The 18,376-nt window shown below is 58.9% G+C and overlaps 1 protein-coding gene across 1 annotated transcript in view; it reads right to left on the bottom strand.

Annotated features, from left to right (window-relative positions):
* Positions 1–8,438, bottom strand: part of TCF20 (transcription factor 20) — a 169,081-nt gene extending 160,643 nt beyond the window's left edge. The window contains exon 1 of the mRNA XM_012741805.3: positions 8,377–8,438. The gene's annotated coding sequence lies outside the window, so the exon portion shown is untranslated. The remainder of the gene's footprint in view (positions 1–8,376) is intronic.
* Positions 8,439–18,376: the final 9,938 nt, after the last annotated feature.

Raw genomic sequence — 18,376 nt, 5'->3', positions numbered from 1 at the left:
TGCTTCCATTGACACCACTCCCCCACCCCAACACACCCTCTCTCCAGCACCCTCAGCTTTTCTGCACAGCTCTGCCAATAAGCCAACACCACACACTGTCGTTCCTATTGCGGTGAGCTCCTCCAGGGCAGGGCCTGGTCTGCTTTATTCACAAATGTGTGCCTCCCACCTTGCCCCCAGCGCCGTATCCGTGCAGAATAGGGCTGCAATGTCCTTGTTCCCTGAATAAATCTGCTGAATGAACGCTGACTGGCAGAGGGTTACAGGGACACAGTGGGGGCATCTGTTACCCCTGACCCTGAGCAGAGAGTGGCGGGGCAGGGAGATGAGGAAGCGTTCCAGGCAGAAGGCACAGCAGGGGCAAAGGCCTGGTGGCAAGAAATAACAGGGCCCTGGGGACCTCTCGGTATAGTTGCTGAGTGTGGCAGGAGCACAGGATGTGAGACTGGGAGGCAGCCCGGTCGTGGAGGGGGTAACAGGAAGCCTTTCAGGGTTCCAGCTCTGAGGTGGGGCCCCCCAGCATTCAGACCACTCCCTATCCCCACCCAGATCAGCCTGGCCCCCACCCACCTTCACCCCATGGTGGGCAACCAAGCTCTGCGGCCAGCCAGGACCCCTCCCCTCCCCACAGGCGCAGGAGCACTATCCCGGCACCCACCCACAGGTCTGGGAGCCAGCCTGCCACCCGTGCAGGCTGCAACCTGTGACCTTGGCCCTGTTAGCACGGCCTCCTCCAGCAGAGCAAACCAGCTGGCGCCAAAAAGCAGAGCAGCCTGGGTGAGCTCCTCGCTGCAGAGGGCAGCACGGCTGCAAGCAGCAGACCGTCTCACTTAACGTGCTCCAGCCAGGATGTGCGGGCAGCGGCGGTGGCGGCAAGAACTGCCAGTGTCCAGGGCAACAAACAGCGTTCACACCCCACGCTGCACCCACCTGGCACGGCTCAGGTGGTCAGGCGGGGAAAACCATCCCAGATATCTTCCCTTTCCCCCTCTCCAGGGCCCAGGCTGGACCTTGGCTCCCACTTCCCTTGCCACTGGATGGCCTTAGCTTTAACCAGCAGCTCCAGATGCCCCTGGAGGCCTCCAGCCAGAGGTCCCTCAGCCTAGGCCTGCCCTAATCACCCCATCTCCACAACTGGCACCTCATGCCCCAGGGGCCCTCTCTCTCCCCCACCTCCCTACACTACACGACTCTCCCAGCTGGCCCCACTGCCATCTCCCTCCTTCCCCTGCCTCTGCCTCCAGACCTACCTGAGACCCTCTAAAGACTCCCCACCACAAGGAGAATAAAGCCCCAAGCCCTTCCTGCACCCATATCTGGCCCCTGCGTGCCCACACGCACCTTGTATGCACCGTGCTCCAGCCGGCCACGCTGGCCTCCTTTCCGCCCCGAGACAGGCCGAACTCGGACCTGCCTCTGCCGCTCTCTTCCCCCACTCTCCCCACGGCTGGCACACCCGTCCTTCAGGTCTCAGCTCAAACGTCTCCTCTTGGGGAGGCCTCCCCAGAGCGCCCAGGCCTGTGGTGCCCACGCGTCCACCCCACCCTGACCACCACCGCACAGCACCCGACTCGACTCTGTTCCCATTTTCAGGTATCTTCGGCCTTGCGTGTCATCAGCCTGGGAGCGGCAGACACAGTGGCCGTGTGTGCATGGTCACTCCTGTGTCCTCAGAGCATGGCACTAGCAGGTACTCCACACACCCGTTCAGTGAATGGCTGCAGGAACTGCCGATCTCCACGACACCGTCAGATTTGACGTTCCCGGGGTTCCTGTGGCTCTGCGGGTGCTGCTTCCTCGCAACCGCGGCCCCTGCCGTCGGGCCCTCCCTCCTCCTCTCCCCGACCCCCACAGCCACCCTGCACCACCATGCCTCCCTGCCCCTTCCCTCCCATTTCTCTTCTCCCTGGCACCTCCTCTCCCTGCCTGTCCCTCCCACAGTCCTCAGCACCTTCAGCCCACACCCCTCGTCCCCTGGCATTCACGGCCTTCCGCCAGCTTCCACCCTCCACCTCCCTGCCGGTCACTTCCGCTTATAAGCCCTGGTGCCACAGCAAGAACTTGGCGTCTGCCCCTCTCGTTCTGTGCTTTCGCACCTCCCAGCCTTTGACTCTGTTCCCTGTGCCTGGGAGCTCTTTCTCCTCTTCTCTGCTGGACAAGCTCCTACTCATCCTTCAGGACCCAACTCAAAAATGTCACCTCTTAGCCGGGCGCGGTGGCTCACGCCTGTAATCCAAGCACTCTGGGAGGCCGAGGCGGGCGGATTGCTCAAGGTCAGGAGTTCAAAACCACCCTGAGCAAGAGCGAGACCCCGCCTCTACTATAAATAGAAACAAATTAATTGGCCAACTAATATATATAGAAAAAATTAGCCGGGCATGGTGGCGCATGCCTGTAGTCCCAGCTACTCGGGAGGCTGAGGCAGGAGGATTGCTTGAGCCCAGGAGTTTGAGGTTGCTGTGAGCTAGGCTGACGCCATGGCACTCACTCTAGCCTGGGCAACAAAGCGAGACTCTGTCTCAAAAAAAAAAAAAACAAAAGTCACCTCTTTTGTAAAATCCTGCCTGATTCTTCTCCTGCATCAGTCAGGACTCCCCGCTAAGCTGGAGGACCTCTGGCTGGAGGGCTCCAGGGGCATCTAGAGCTGCTGGTTAAAGCTGAGGCCATCCAGGGAGAGGATGTGCAAGAGAAAGAAACACAACTCGAAACAGCTTGAGCAAAAAAGGGAACGTGTCAGCTTAGAGAACTAAAAATTCCAGGGGTGGCTTCAGGCATAGCTGGATCTAGTGGCCCGGATAAAGTCACCTATCCTTCCGTGTTGGCTCTGCCTCCCTCCACGGGATGACTTTATCCAGGATTCCCACCCCTAGACGCGGCTGTGGAAGAGGGCAGCCGGCAGCCCCACGTTCACCCTCCAGGTTCAGCAACCAGAGCCACGTCGCCCAAAGGCCTGGGGTGCAGGTCTCAGTCCCTGCACGCTCAGTTCTAAGGTAACGCTCCAGGGAAGCCTCTGATTGGCTCAGATGGACCATGTGCTCATTTTTCAGCCAGTCACTGTGGCAGGGGAATGGGGCGTTTGGGACCCGCCTGGCTCACCCTAAGAGGTGGGGACGTGAGTCCCAGGAAGATGACCCCCTCCGGCCTCTGTGCACACCTCCCTCGGTCTCCACACGGCCCCCGACACTCGCCGCCACCCCGAATGTTCAGTTTTGCAGCACAAGGTATTCGGTCTCCCTCACAGCCGGGCCCCCAGCGCCCACTCCGTGACAGCCCTAGAAGGCCTGAGAAACTTTCCGGCCGACTGGATGGAGGCTGGCTGCACAGAGACTCCCGTGCTGGGTGTGCAGTAATGGGTTAACCGTCACCCCTGGCAGGCAGCAGATCTGCATTTTCACGGAGGCCTCAGGGGGACACAAAGCTTAAATGGCAAGGAGGAGAAGTCAGGAGGGGGGTGCCCAGGGGGCCCTCCGCAGAGCCCAGTCCCAGCAGCCCGGCCTGTGGGGGGCCACTCGGCCAATCCCGAAGAGCTTGCTAAGGGGCTGCGAGTGGAAGGGCTGGGAAAATAATTACCGAGGAGGCCCAGGAGGGAGGCGGGGAGGCTGGCGAGAGGCTTAATGAAACTGCTAACGCGTTAGTGATTCCTGCCTGCTCGGGAGAGGCGGAGGCAGACAGCCATGTTGCCAGCTTCTGCGACCGAGGCTGCCAGGCGGGACGGGCTGGGCACAGCACGAGGCGGCAACAATAGGCACCTCTTCATCATCTGCCTCTCAACACGTGACTTTCAAAGGGCAATCTTTATATATCAAAGTCCAGATGACAGTATATTTCAACACATCTCCTATTAAATTGGGCTGGAGTACATTCGGATACATTAGAAACAGAATGGCTAAAATTCTGATTAAACGCAGAATCTCAGAGATTTAAGGATCAGGGCAAGCAGGGTGTCTGGTCCCATTTTCCAGATAGGAAACTGGGGGGCCCGGGAGGTCACATGCCTCAGCAGCCAGGGCTGTTCCAGAAAGCATTCAGCCCTTGAGGACCACCCACGAGCAGCCCCTGTCCTTCCCACCACAGGTCTTTTTTATTGTCAGAACAGCTCTGTGAAGCAGGCAGATGCTACAGTCCCCTTTAACAGATGCCGCCAAAGAGTTTAGACCAAAGTCACCCAGCAAGGCAGGAGGGGGCAGGAGCTCCACCCAGGGCTTGCACTCCTGGTCTACTGCTTGTCCTCACACCAGTACTTACTGGTCAACGCAATCTGCACTGTGGTTTAAAGTTTACAACATTTCATTGCAGCTCCAGGTGAGAAAACAGAGGCACAGAGAAGTTAAGTGATTTGTCTAAGGACACACAGCTGGACAGCTATACAGCAAAACTTAGAGTTGGGGTTTCAGATTCCAAAACCATGCACCTTTTGTTCAAACATTCTGCAGGGCACGATGGGTGCTTGGTACCTCCTTGCTTATTGATGGGGAGATTCAGGGCAACAGAGAAGCCCATGCCTCACTTAACCAGGGTTCTCTGGGCAGCAAACTACTGGAAGGGCTGTATCAGGAGCTGAAGCAGCTAAGGATAGAAGTGACCATGAAAACAATGCTTGATCTGCTTCTACTCTGTGGCAGTGTATGCTAGGCACTTAGGACCATGGGATCCCCGTTGGACAAATGAGGAAACTGAGGCTTGGAAAAGCAAAACCACATGCCTTAGAGAGTGACTCTCAGCCATCCCACAGGGTAGTCCTGGCCTGCTGCTGCCCACCTCCAGCCTCATGCAGACCTTTGACCAGCCAGGTGCCCCTGGAGCCAGTCTGAGTACCAACTTGAGGCCAGTGCTACCAGGTATCAGGTCAACTCCCCCCCTCCCTCCACCCCAGGATGCACAGAAGAGCTTCAGGGCTAGGAAATGAGAGTGGGCCTGGGGGGGTGGGGGGCTCAGTCTTTGCACACTCAGCAAAGCTCCCGCTCTCACCCTGTTCAACAGCCCAGGGGGGGATGGGTAGTGGGTCAGGAACTCAGGGACTAGTTGGGTCCCTCCATATCAGGTTCTGGTGCAAACGACGTCTGTAAGGAAAGGCTGCACCATGTCTACCTCACCGGTCCCCTTAGAGCCTTCCAGATAGCCGTAGGCCCAGGGAGACTCCCTTCTAAGGGTCCCAGCAGCTCATGCAGGCTGTCCCCATCTGTTCCTGGGTCTGTTTCTCCAAGGGGGCTGTCAGAGGGCAAGGCCAACTCTGAACCACCTCTGTGGGTACAAAACCCTGGTACAGGAGGCTATTCTGGATGAATGAATGAATGAGTGAATAAACGATGAAACAAACCAATGCCACTCAACCTGCTGCTGCATCACTTCCCACAGCAGCCCCCACCCAGCACAGAAGCTCTGCTTCCATCTGCTGAAAGGGACCCCACCGCCTGAGACCAGCCCCGGACCTCAGCCATCGCCAGACGAGGAAACTGAGGCGCAGAGGGCCCAAGATCTCACAGGAGGTAGCAGCACCAGGATTTGAACCTAGGCAGCCGCAGGCGCTGCCCAGTCCTCATTTCCAAAGACAAGTGCACATGAACTCACTTGTCCCACCGCCACCCCCACCCCACCCAGAGGGGCGCAACCATGCCCATTCCATGGACAAGGACCTTCAGATGTGGAGCAGCCGAGGGCCTAACCCAAGGTCACAGAGTCATCGGGACGCACAACGTCTCAAACTCAGATGGCTGCCTCCAATCCCTCATCATCTCCGCACGCAGAGCTGCCTCCTTCTCCATCAACGCAATAAAGAAGGGACGGGGGAGGGGGAAGGGAGGGGGAAGGGGAGGAGAGAAGCCCCCCCCAGCCCGCAGCGGGCTCCTTTCTGGTCAGGGAAAAAGCCTCTAATGAAGGCCCCGCAGATGCCGCTGAGCTGGCGGTGTCAGCCTGGGAGCCCCGCGGAGCTGCGGGGCGCGCATCTCTGCTCCCAATTAGCACACAGGTCCTCCATCAAAGCGCACGCCTGCTGCCAGGAGCAGAGGCCAGAGGGACGGCCCTTCTAGCAGTGGGAGGAGGCCGTGGCTCTCCGCAGGCCCTGGCCCCTGCCCCTTGCCTTTCTGGGGGTGGGTGCGAGCCCCCCAACCCCCACACTCACTCACACCCTCTCCAATCAGCCAGCTCAGGGCAGACGCCGTCACCCCGGGGGACGCGCTAATGAAGATGGCCGACATTAATCTCTTCCCTCTCCCGACAGGTCAATTTATAGTTCCATGGGGAGCCCTGGCACGCGGCCAGAGGGCCTGACATAACTCTCCCTGTTCCCCGGGAGGACATGGGGTGGGCTTGATGGGGCAGAGGAGGCTGGGGGTCCGGGGGGACAGGGCAGAGAGGGCCCCTCCCCCTGAGCACCTCCCCCTCATTACTGCCCCAGCAAATCCAAATGGGAGAGGACCTTGGCCCCCTGAACTTGCCAAGGTTGAGGGTCAAGGTCTGCAGGCACTTGGGACCAAAACCAGTCCTGGGCTCCTCAATACAGGGCACCCTGCTCACAGGCGAGACCCCTGGAGGCAGGAGGCTCCTGTCCAGCCCGATGGGATTGTGAGAGCCATCTACTTCTGCCAGACTCCCCAGCGTTCACTCCTCAAAGATCACTGGCCACTCTGGGCCTGGCCCAGTGCTGGACCCTGGGGACACATCAGCCCGGGCCCCAGCTCTCCCAGCCTGGTGAGGGAGACCAAGATGGAAGCAGCCTACCATGCTGAGAGCCATGATGGAAGCATGTGCCAAGAGCTGGGGGTGCCCATGGGAGGGAGGCGCCTGAGAGGGAGGTGGGGTATGGGAGGGCCATAGGGAGTGGGGGAGGTGGCTGGGTCCTGGAGCTCAGAAGGTCAGAAGACAGGAGAAGGGGATGTATGTGGGAGAGACCATTTTAGGCAGGGAAGACCCAGACCTCAGGGGCTCTAAGGTCAGGGTTACTCACCTCCCAGGGGGTGAGACTGGAAAGGTGGACCCGGGGACCACGGAGAGGCCTGGCCTCAAGAGAGAGCTCAGGAGTTTGGCCTAGATTAGGTCCGTGGACAGCTGAGGATGTTGGAAGCTCAGAGCTGCATTCAGAAAGACAGCTTTGGCAATGGTGTCCCAGACCGACAGCCATGGCCGAGGACGGATGGCATGTCCAGGGCAGAAGGGGAAAGGAGGGAAGAGGGCAGGACCAACAGAACCCCAGGGCTGACTGGATGGACAGGCAGGTAGGGGTATGTGGGAGGCCACAGGCCTGGGGTCTCCAGTTTGGGTACTGGGTGGAAGTGATGTCACAGGCCTGGGGTAGGATAAGGATTTGGGCCTGATGCTAAACTTGTAAGCCTGGGAAGGGCCCAACAGGCCACAAAACCCAGGCATGGGCCGGCAGGGCCAGGACCCAAATGTTGGCCCCAGGTTCAAACTTCTGAGCAGCACTGGACTTGTCCTCCTGGAGGTAGTTCATTTCCTTGGGCAGAAGTGAAGCCAGGGGGCTGGTCCCTTGCCAGACACTGGGAGGAAGGGGCTTGGCAGGGCAGGGCATGGGGCTAGGCAGCGCCAGGATGCTGGACAGAGCCCTCCTGCCGCAAGCACATGGGCTGGGCTGCCCCCATCTCAGCCCAGCACTGGTTCTGCACTTTCTAGGTGCTCTATCAATGCCCGCTGGATGGATGGTCCCTTCCTCCAGGCCCTGGACCATCCCATCTCCTCCCCCTCCTTCAAGGCTACCTACTAGGTCTCATCTACTCCCCTGGGGAACCCTGGGAGTGTCCCCTTTTTCCTAGGCTGGAGACCCAAGTCCAGAGAGCTAGGAGACTTGTTTAAAACCTCTCAGATTCAGGCACTAATCAGGAAGGAACCAGGGTCCGACTGATTCCAAAGCACACACTCTTAAGAAAAGGAGGAAAAAGAACAAGGCCGAAATAAAAAACCCAAACGCTTACACTGGCTGCATTATGGTGGTGGGACAATGGATGATTTTTTTCTTCTTTTCTACAATGAAATATTCATACTGTCACTGTTGCTGTGTGTACCATGGAGGGGTGAGCTCCAGCTACAGCATCGAGCAGCCCCGGGGTCAAATCCTTGCTTGCCACTTGCTAGCTGGGGACCCTAAGCGAGCTATTTGCCCGCTCTCAGCCTCCGTCTTCTCATCTGTACAATGGGGACAAACACCCCCCACACTTCAGACGAAGCGGTCGCGGCTGGCGCACAGTAGGCACGCAGTAAGTGCCAGCCTTAGAGCATCACACCCCCGCGTTCTCGCCACCTGTCCGGCCTCCAGAGGGAACTTGAGACGCCCCCACGTGCCAGACGCAGAAGCGGGGCGGGCACCAGGTTCCCGGGGCGGGAGCCCACCCCCCGCCCCCCGCCGCGCCCGCGCTGTCCCCTTACCCTGGCGGCCGGAGGGCCGGCATCGGTCCCGCAGGAGAGCCCGGGCAGCGGGGCCGGGCTCCGGAGCGCGGGGCGCGGGCGCGGGCAGGGCGCGCGGGGGCGCGGGCCGCGCGCTCCGGGCCGTGCGCCCCGCGGCCGCCGCGTCCTCGCCTCCAGCGCGGGCCCCGCGCGCCCCGGCCGGCCCGGGGGCAGGCCCTGCGCAGCGCCGCGCCGGGTGGGGGGCGGACCTCGCGGGCCCTGGAGAGGCGCCCGGGCGGCGCGGGCTCCCGGCGGGCGCGGGCGGCGCCGCTGCGGTGGCCCCGCTGCTGAGTGGTGGGACGCGATTTACTGGCTGCAATTCCCGGCGCCCCTCGATGGCACTTAAGAGAGACCGGGAGGGAGCCGGGGAGAGCGGGCGGAGGGCGGGCGGGCGGAGGAGGGGCGGCGGGAGCCGTGCGCGCCGGCGGGGGAGGGGCGCGGGCGGGGGCGGGCGGGCGGGAGGTGGGGAGAGGCCCGGATGGAGGCGGCGGGCGGCCGCGGCGCGCCGGGCGGGGGGGGGGGGCCCTGCCTCCAGCCCCCGCCCACCGCGCCCAGCCCCCACGCACCGCGCCGCTGGCGGGGGTAGGCCCGCCCCACCCACGCCTTGCAAACACCCCACCGCCCCGCGGCCTAGCCTGCCCGACCTCCTCCCTCCGCAGAGCCCCCCTTCTAACCGGCCTGCGCCTCCCCACGCCCCCTACCACCGCCGCCACCGGAGATCAGAAACTCCTGGCCCACCACCGGCCCAATCCAGCCCGAAGCCGTGCTTGGTTTGACACCATAGCATTTTTTGTTTTTAATTAGAATTAATTCCCATCGTTTAAAAATCGGGAATTTTCCCATAAAAATCCGCATATCAGCTCAGTTTGGAAAAGAGGAGGCTCGGGCAGAAGCCTCCCCCCGCCATGCATTGCTGCTTGGCAGCCTTCTTGACAGAACACTGTCCTGCAGCTGGCCTTGGTCCCCACCAGGCCACCTGCCTGGCCTCTGAGGCGTGTGTGTTCTCACTCCTGCTCCAGCTTTTCCTACCCCAGTGCCCTTGCAAGTCCCTCTCTGTGGAGGGCCCATCCCACCCCTTAAGGCCCCTCTTCTGGGGAGCCCTGCCCCCCCAGCCCCTCCCTGCTCCCACAGCCCCCCAGGAGGTGGTGGGGCCCGCCCTGCCCAGCCAGTTTCCTCCCCTGCTGGCACCAGGGCCTCTGCGGCTGCGCTCACGCCACAGGGCTGCTGCTCTCTGGCTGGAGTCTGCCTCCATCCTGGCTGCGGGCCTGGCCCACAGTAGGTGCTCAGTAAGTGTTGGCTGAGCAGCAACAGAAGAAGGAGGGCCAGGACTGGGATTCCACAAGGCGGCCTGGGCTGTGGCAGACACAGGGCACCAGTCCCTGCAGCTGATGTTCATTTTAAAAGCCCCAAATGTTCGTTCAGGGCGGCTCTCGCCAACCAAGGAAGCTAATGATTTCCACGCTTCATTTTTCTCCACCTTAATCCCACTGCCAAGGCTTCTGGGCCTCTGCTGCCACTGCCCTCAGACTGACAGCAAATCCCCCCCAGGAGGTGCAGTCACCCAGGGCAGTGTCCAGGAGGGCCAGGGAGGGCCCGGCTGTGCTTCTCTGGCACCCGTGAGGTCATGGCCAGACCTCAGGGCCCCAACCCGGGTCTAAGGGCAGCAGCTGGCCACTGTCCCTGGGTGGGGGAGAGGAACAGAGTAGCCCAGACAGGCCACCCCCCCCCCCCGCCACACAGCTCTGCCGACCCCCCAGGCAGGTGTCTGGGGTACCCCTTCATCCTGCTGCCTCCTGAGCAGAGGACAAGGGGGAGCCAGGCAAGAGCTGCCCCTTTCCAGCCACCAGACACATCGCAGGTTTCAATAAGCGTCTGTGTCGCAGACCCGGCCAGACACCAGGACCCTGTTTCACAGAGAAGAAACAGCTTCAGAGAGGGTGACCTTGAGAAGGTCACAAGGCTAGTAGGGCACTAAGCCCCTGCCCTGAAGGGAAGTAAGACCCCCGTCAGGGTTGGATCCAGAGCCAAGTCCAGGTGTGTCATGGAGGGAGATGAAGGCTCCTGTGTCCCAGAGCTGGTCTTCCCCCTGGAGCCCTGCACAGCCCTCAGACACGCCCAGGACCCTGTCCCCACTTCCTCAGCCACCCCCTTGTCACCACACCCCAGCCAGGTGCCCTCCTCAGTGAGGGGGCAGGGGAGCAGGCCTCTCTCAACAGCCGGCAACCGCGCAAGTCACACTGAACACCTTCCTGGGCCTCAGTGTGCCCATCTGCGATGCAGGGGAACACCCCCAGCCTCTGTGGGCTTTGGGGGGTACAAACAATACATTAGACTGGCAAGGAGAACTGGGAGGTGAAGTACTTGGGCTCTGGGGTGAGCTGGTCTGGGTTTGAATCCTGACTTCCCAACCTCCCAGCTATGACTCACCTGTTTGAAGCCTCAGTTTCCTTATCTGTAAAAAGTGTAGGGGAGGGTCATAGGAAGACCGATGACTTAAGAGAGTGTAATGAGGCTGACATGGGACAATGCATGCAGAACCCTCAGCATAACCTGGCAATCATAAGATTTATGACCCCAATCAGAGAGACAGGAACAGAAAGAAGTTAAACATGTGGACCCTGAGGCATTCACATCCCAGCCCCACTGTCCCACCCTGTGTGGCCTTGGGCCAGTCACTCAACCTCACCGGGCCTCAGTTACCCTGTCTGCAAAATGGCAACGTCAATGACAGTTCTCACCTTATCACATTGTGCTGGGGCTAAAATTGGATAACTCAGGTCCGGTACTTAGCACAGCACCTGGCACCAGTAATCCTCAAACAGCACCAGTTTGCTTCTCATGACTCTCGAGATTGTAAAGACAACCAGTCCCAAGCTAAGGAGACTCTCCTGCAGTCTCCAGGAGACCAGAGGCCTGATTTTTTGTTCAGAAAATAATCAGACAGACCTATGTTCAAATTCCACCTCTGCCTGTGCAAATTTCACCTGTGCCTCTGCCAGCTGGGGCCCTCCGTGCAGGCCTCGGTTTCCTCAACTGTAAAACAGGGGTATAGCAGCACCTGCCTTATCCTCCCTCTGCTTCTCACCAGCTCTAGGATGAAGTGAAGACAGTCCAGCCAGGGACCCTGGCCACAGCCCCAACGGTGACCAGGTGGGGAGCACTTGACCCAGGGCAGCCCTTGTCCGCTGGTCTGGGGGCCCCAAGGCTGCCTGGACCACAAGCCTCGGTAGTGGTGATTGGCAGGTGGCTGGGGGACCAGCTGAGCCCCTCAGGGCCCAGGATTGTTCTGGAAGGCATGGAAGGATCCCACCTGGAGAGAGAGACAAGGGCCCCTCAGAGAGGCTTTTCTTGAGCCCTCAGCTTCCGCAGTTCGCGATCCTCCTGTTTTACCGTTTCTGTAGTAACGAGCATTGTTTAAAATCATCTTTCTTCACCTGTGGATTGTCTGGCTTCGCACTCCTTCCCTGAGGGCCATGAGTTCGGGCATTTTTGTCTGTGCTGATCCCTGCTGTAGCCCCGGCTTCTAGAGCAGTGCCAAGCACGGACTGAGAATTCTCAATGGTAACACTTGGCTGGAAGGATGGATGGGACAGCAGAGCGCCCCTGCCCCTGTGCAGCTCCCCTTCCTGGGACACAGCCCAGTCCCGATGCTGCCCCAGGTTATCTCCACGCCCCACAGCAGGGGTCAGGAGGCCCAGAGTCATTGTCACTCTGTAGCGGGAAGCATGTCACTGTCACTGCAGTGCATCTGGGCTTCCTGGGTGAGGGAGGGACCTGGGCAATTTTCTGGCTCACAGCTCATTCCAGAGCTGCCTGGTGACACAGACGCCCCGGCCCCCGCAGGCCCAGGGAGGCCTGTTCCAGCAGATGCAGCCGGGGACTCCCGCCCCAGAGCCCAGCAGGGCTTCTCCAGCCCGCCCACCTCCAGGACTGGGGGGCTTCCCAGCTGAGCCCCAGGATGTCAGCTGGGGGCTGGGCTCCCGTCCCACCCCAGCCCCAGCCCCTTCTGTGTGCACGGCACTCCCCCGTTACAGTTTACAAAGTGCGTTCACAGACATTATCACGTCGGCTCCTAAACGCCCCCTAAAAACCACAATAAATCTCTCGCTCTGGCTCCGGAGCCCACCGGCTGCTGCGCAATCAGCGAGCAGAGAGGCCTCAGGGCCCGGAGCCTGCCAAAGCCGATGCAGCGCGCCAGCAGGGGCAGAGGGGGCTCCACGTGGGCGGGTGGCAGGTGGCGGGTGGCAGGTGGCGGGTGGCAGGCCCAGCTGGGGCTCGGCGGGAGGGAGGAGCGGGGCCCAGAGGCCCAACCCTGCAAAGACTAAAGCGGGGAAAAACACTGCCTCAACCCAGAATGGCTAGTGGAAGAGCCTGGTCTTGAGGTCTTGTGGGGAAGGGTTGGGCAGGAGGGCAGGGCAAAGGCTAGGAAGGGGACCTGGGGGCTCATTAGCACTTAGGAACATTGGAGGAGGTGTTGGCACTTTGGGGCCCTGGAACATCAGACCCAACTGGCTTCTCACCTCCGTTTCTCTTCACCCCCAGAAAACAGCCCTCAGCCTGTGTGGGCTCCCCTCAACCGGCCTCCTGATGTGCCAGCCTTTGGGCACCCTGTTGTCTCTGCCGGCAATGTCCTTACTGCCCTTTCAAAGTCCTAGTTCAGAAGGACAGTTGAGAACACCCTCACCAGTAGATGCCTCCCCAGCTTCCAGGGGCCACACCTTGGGCCCACCTGCTCCTGAGTCCCCTCTCCCTGGATTGTCAAATCCCTTTCCCACTCTCTACCTTGTGCCCCAGGGCAGGGGCTGTATCTTGCTGCCTTTGCAGTGGCCCAGAGCCCCCAGCACGCAGAGGGGTGCCTGCTAGTGAACAACAGAGGCACAGCAATGACATGAGGGGATCCCCCACCCTGGGGGAGGAGGAGGCCAGGGCCCAGGTGACAGGCCCAGCAAGCGCCGTTCCTGTGTTTCCAGCCCAGCCGCCAACCCTGGGCAGCCACAGAGAAAGAATCCCCAAATGTCTGGGCTGAATCAGCCAGTGGCTGTGGTTGGGGTTTGTTTTTTTACATTTCCCTTGATTCTCAAAGTTGTAGGAGCTCAACTTACAAACCATGGAAAGTTCAGGAAAGTTTAAACAAGCAGGGTGAGGGAGGGCCCAGCCCGAGGGGGCTGCGGTTGCTCTGGCCGGCCTCCCGCCCACAGCCTGCTGGGTAAGCCTTGGGCTTGACCTCTGGGCCGCAGAGGCGGCTGGGCTATCACAGTGGCAGCTGTGGTGGTGTCATGGTGGGTGTGGAGCAGGTGGCAGCTTCTCTGTGGTCACCTCTGAAAGGATCCGCTCTTCCCCTTTTCCTTTATGTGAAAACCAGCTGCAGGTCCTGGGCGCTGGGAGCAGGGGTGGTACTGCTGTCCCCATGAAGTGCTCACCCTGGTGTCTGAAGCCAGTTGAGGCAGAGGAAGTGAGGGAACTGGAGGTGACTCGTGGGGTGTGTGTCCACCCTCCACAGGGATGCTGGATCCCCTCTGTGAGACCTCTGAGTCCACAGCCCCCAGGACGGGGAGGATGGAGCCCCGGCAGCCCCAGGGCCTGGCTCCTTGGCCTGGTGTCCCAGCTCCTCCCCTTGAGAAGAGACTTGTGTCCAGACATGTAAAGAACTCTTACAGCTCAACAATCAAAGGACAAATAGCCCAGTTTAAAAATGGATAAAGATTTCAATAGATATTTCTCGAAAGAAGATATATGAATGGCCAATAAGCACATGAAAAGATGCTCAACATCACTAGTCAAAACCACAATAAGATACCATTTCATACCCTACTGGAATACCAAAGAGACATGCATGGCCAGGCGCAGTGGCTCACACCCATAATCCTAGCACTTTGGGAGGCCAAGACGGGAGGATTGCTTGAGGCCAGGAGTTTGAGACCACCCTGAGCAACAGAGGGAGACCCCATCTCTATATAAAATAGAAAAAATTAGCCGGGTGTAGTGGTGTGGGCCTCTAGACCCAGCTACTTGGGAGACTGAGGCAGGAGGATCGCTTGAGTCCAGCAGTTTGAGGCTGTAGTGAGCTACACTGATGCCACTGCACTCTGGCCCAGGTGACAGAGCAAGACCCTGTCTCAAAAAGAAGGAAAAAAAAGATAGGCAATAACAAGTGTTGGTGAAGATGTGGAGAAACTGGAATACATGTGTCTTGCTTGTGGGAATGTAAAATGGTGCAGCTGCTATGAAAACAGTCTTAGCTATTTATCAAAAGGTTAAAACAACAAATTGTTCTATTACCTTAGCAATTCCACACCTAAGTGTACACACCCAAGAGAATGAAAATATATATCCACACAAAAGCTGGTATACAAATGTTTATAGCAGCATTATTCATGATAGCCAAAAAGTGGAAACAACCCAAATGTTCACTAACAGATGAAAGGATAAACAAAATGTGGTGTATCCATACAAGGGAATATTATTCAGTCATAAAAAGGAATTAAGTGCCGATTCATGCTATTACATGATGAATCTTAAAAACACATTATGCTAAGTGAAAGAAGCCAGACGCAGAAGGTCACATATTGTCTGATTCCTTTCATATGAAATGTCCAAAACAGGCAAATAAACAGAGACAGAGTGTTGTAGATTAGTGGCTTCCAGGGGCTGTGGGGCCAGGGAAATGGAGAGTGGCTGCTAATGGGGACAGGATTTCTTTTGGGGATGGTTAAAATGCTCTGGAATTAGATAGTGGTGATGGTTGCACAACTCTATGAATATATCAAAAACCAATGAATTGTGCACTTTAAAAAGGTGAATTTTATGGAATATAAACTATATTTCAATAAAGCCATATTAAAAAGTCAAGTCCTCACACCCCAGTGTACCCCATAGGCCCCAGGAGCCAGGTCTGCCACCTGCCCAGGCTCAGCCCCTGCCCCTCCCAAGTGACCATCCTAGGACAATGAGACCACAATGGGAGGGGGGTACCAGGCAGTGGGTGCCCTGCTGTGGGCACTGCACGGCCAGCTCCCCCTGCCTCAGGCCAGTCCTCTGGCCAGACCTCCTTCCTGAAACACTGTCCCCTCCCTGCTCACGCTCTGGGTCTCAGCACAGTGAGCCTCAGCCAAGGGGTGAAGCAGAACCGGCAGCTCGGCTTGAGGCACAACTTACCGGGGGTGTGGGCTGTAGCAGGAGTGGACATCTGCACCAAGACTCAGGAAACCACGAGGATGAGGAGGGTGGCATGCCCGGCTCAGGTTCTAGAAGGATCCCTTCGGCTCCTCTGCAGGGGCTGGGCCGGCAGTGCAAGGCTGGAGGCGTGGGAGAGGCAGGCCAGGCCTGGGGCAGAGGCTGTGCAGGAGGAGGGGAGGGGCACATGGGAGGAGTTTGGAAACCACAATCAAAGTGACTTGGAGATGGCACCAATGTGGGGGGAAGGGAGCCCAGGATGGCACCAGGTTCTGGTGGTGCAAAAGGCTAAGTGGGGATGGGGACATTTCCTGATGTGGGGCACTATAAGAGGAGCACACCTGGCATGAGGTCACCTGAGGTATCTGATTGTGGGGCCACCCCACTCACCAGGTCCATTCACTCACCCTGTGACCCTTTCCACATCCAGTCCCCTGACACCCACTTCTAAGGGCAGGTCTCAGTGCTCCCTACCTGGCCAAGGCCACAGCCACCTCACTGGCCTCCGACCACTTGCCCTCATTCATCCTCTATGGTGCCACCAGTTAAAAATCAGCACAGGTGGGTCATTCTCCAGCTCAGAAACCTTCAATGGCTCCCACTGCTCTCTGAACAAAGTCCAGATGCTCCAACCAGGTTCACAAGAGCCTCCACTGTCTGCACACTTGGCTCTGCAGCCCCCCATGCCCCACGCCCCTCCCATTCCACACACTCCCCCACCCCCCACCCCCGGCCACGCAGGGCCTTTGCCCGTGCCGGGCTCCCACCGGACAGCCTTTCCCTTCTCTGCCTAGCGGGAAGGCGGCCTCCTCGGAGCCTGCAACTCCTCCAGTCCTTTCTGGAACCCAAACCGGGGGACATGGCCTGACCAGGAGTTTTTTCTGACAGTGACTTTATTCTAAATGACTCAAAACTCCTTAACAACCAAATCACATGTAGTCACAAACTTGTCCAGTGTCCTTAAATTGGAGCAAATCAAGAGTTTGTATTGGTTCACGCCCTGCCCTGGGGAGGTTGCTTCGGGCTCAGGCATGGGGATGTCCAGCCTGGCTGCCGAGTTCACGGATGCAGCCCCAGTGCCTGGGACAGCTCGCCGCTAGTCGAGGCAGAATGGGAGGGTGAGAGGAGGGATGGTGGACAGAGAGGAGGGAGGAGGGAAGGAGGGAGGAAGAACGAGGAGAAAGGATCCGTTGCAGGGTTCATGCCAGCTCATGGCCACGTTACGCCCAGCCCCCAGTCCAGAGCACAGAGAGGATGGCCTTTTCTGGGGCCCGTGTGTGATCCACATGGCCCCACAAGCTGCTGGGGTGCAGGGGTCCCCAGCCTTCCAATTGGAGCCCCCTCTCAGCCATGGGTATCTGATGGTTTGGGGTCTTTGTCCCAGCCCACTCTGTCTTCCAGCCTCCCTGAGGGCCTCAGCTGAGCCTCTGGGTCCAGCCAGCCTTTCCAGCAAATTGGCCAGAACTCTCTGGAGTCATCCTGGATGCCTCTGCGCTGGCTCTCCCACTCCGATCCATCAGCAAATCCTGTTATGTTGCTTTCAGCAGCCAGCCGCCTCTGCGTCCCCGTCCTGCCCTGCCCCTCCCCCAAGCTACCCTGGGCAGCCAGAGGGACCATTTTAAAGAGGGTGTCCAGGAGGCCCCACCGTCTGGCCTGTTTCCTCTCCAGCTCATCTGCTACCATGTCCCCTCCTTCCCTTCCCTCCAGCCACGCTGGCCTCCTGCTATTCCTTGACGCCTGGCTTGGGTCAGATGTCACTTTCTCAATTAGATCTTCCTTGGGCACCTATTTATAATTGAAAAAACATCCACTCCCAACCCCCTTCTCTGGTTGATTCCTCTCCTTAGCACTATTACTCTTAACCACAGTGTATGTTCCTTCCTTATTACGGTTTTTGATCTGTCTCCCTCCGCTGGAATGCGAGCTCCGTGAGGACAGGGCTTTTGTCCGTCTTGTCCACTGCTGTTTCCCAGCACCGAGTACCCGGCCTATAGGGCTCATATTAGGTGCTCCATAAACACGTACAGAATGAATGAATGAGTGAATGAATGAATGAACCCCTCTGGGATCCAGACTTGCTCCTCCTGGGCTGGCCTGCCTCAGGCCCCACGCAGTCCCACCGGCCCCATTGCTGCCTCTATCCCTTGACCCCAGCTTCCAGTGCGCCCTCTGAGGGCTCTCAGAGGCTGCCAGGCGGGCACAGCCACAGGTGGCCCCAGAGTGAGTTGAGTTCAACAGCAGACGGCCCGTCCCCCACTTGGTTCAGGACCACCTTCTCCAGCAGGCCCAGGTGCCAGGGCTCCTCTGACGGCCACTCCCAGCCACTGCCACTTTGCATTTCTCCTGCTCTTCCTTCAATTCCCCACACGCACTTTCCTACATGAGCCTCAAATCCAGCCTGGCCGGGCAGACAGGGTGGGCCTGGTGGGTTGTAGGAACAGAGAAAGAAAGGAGCAAGATCCTATGGGTTGCTTGCCCAATCCCCCCAGCCCCACGCACCCCTGCCTGACAAAACTGGACAGAGCAGAGAGTGCTGGCTGGCTCCTCCCTTGGCACCCCGTTGGGCTGGGACACTGTGCTGGGGGGGCATCCTGAGCCCCATCCCACCCCATGGGTGCTGGCAGCTTGGAGAATGAGACCAAAGAATGTACGACCGGTGACAGCCCCATGGCAGCATCTCACAGGGACTTCGTGTGGAGTGGACAAGAGTCAGATGTGGCTCTGGAGACCTGGAAGAACTTGTCAGCTGCACAGGGTCACATGCGTGTGTGTACATGTATGTGTGCATGTGTGTGTGCATGTGTGTGTA

This window comes from Microcebus murinus, chromosome 10 (assembly GCF_040939455.1).
Source record: "Microcebus murinus isolate Inina chromosome 10, M.murinus_Inina_mat1.0, whole genome shotgun sequence".
Taxonomy (NCBI): Eukaryota; Metazoa; Chordata; class Mammalia; order Primates; family Cheirogaleidae; genus Microcebus; species Microcebus murinus.
This window is presented reverse-complemented; position numbering and strand designations above follow the sequence as displayed.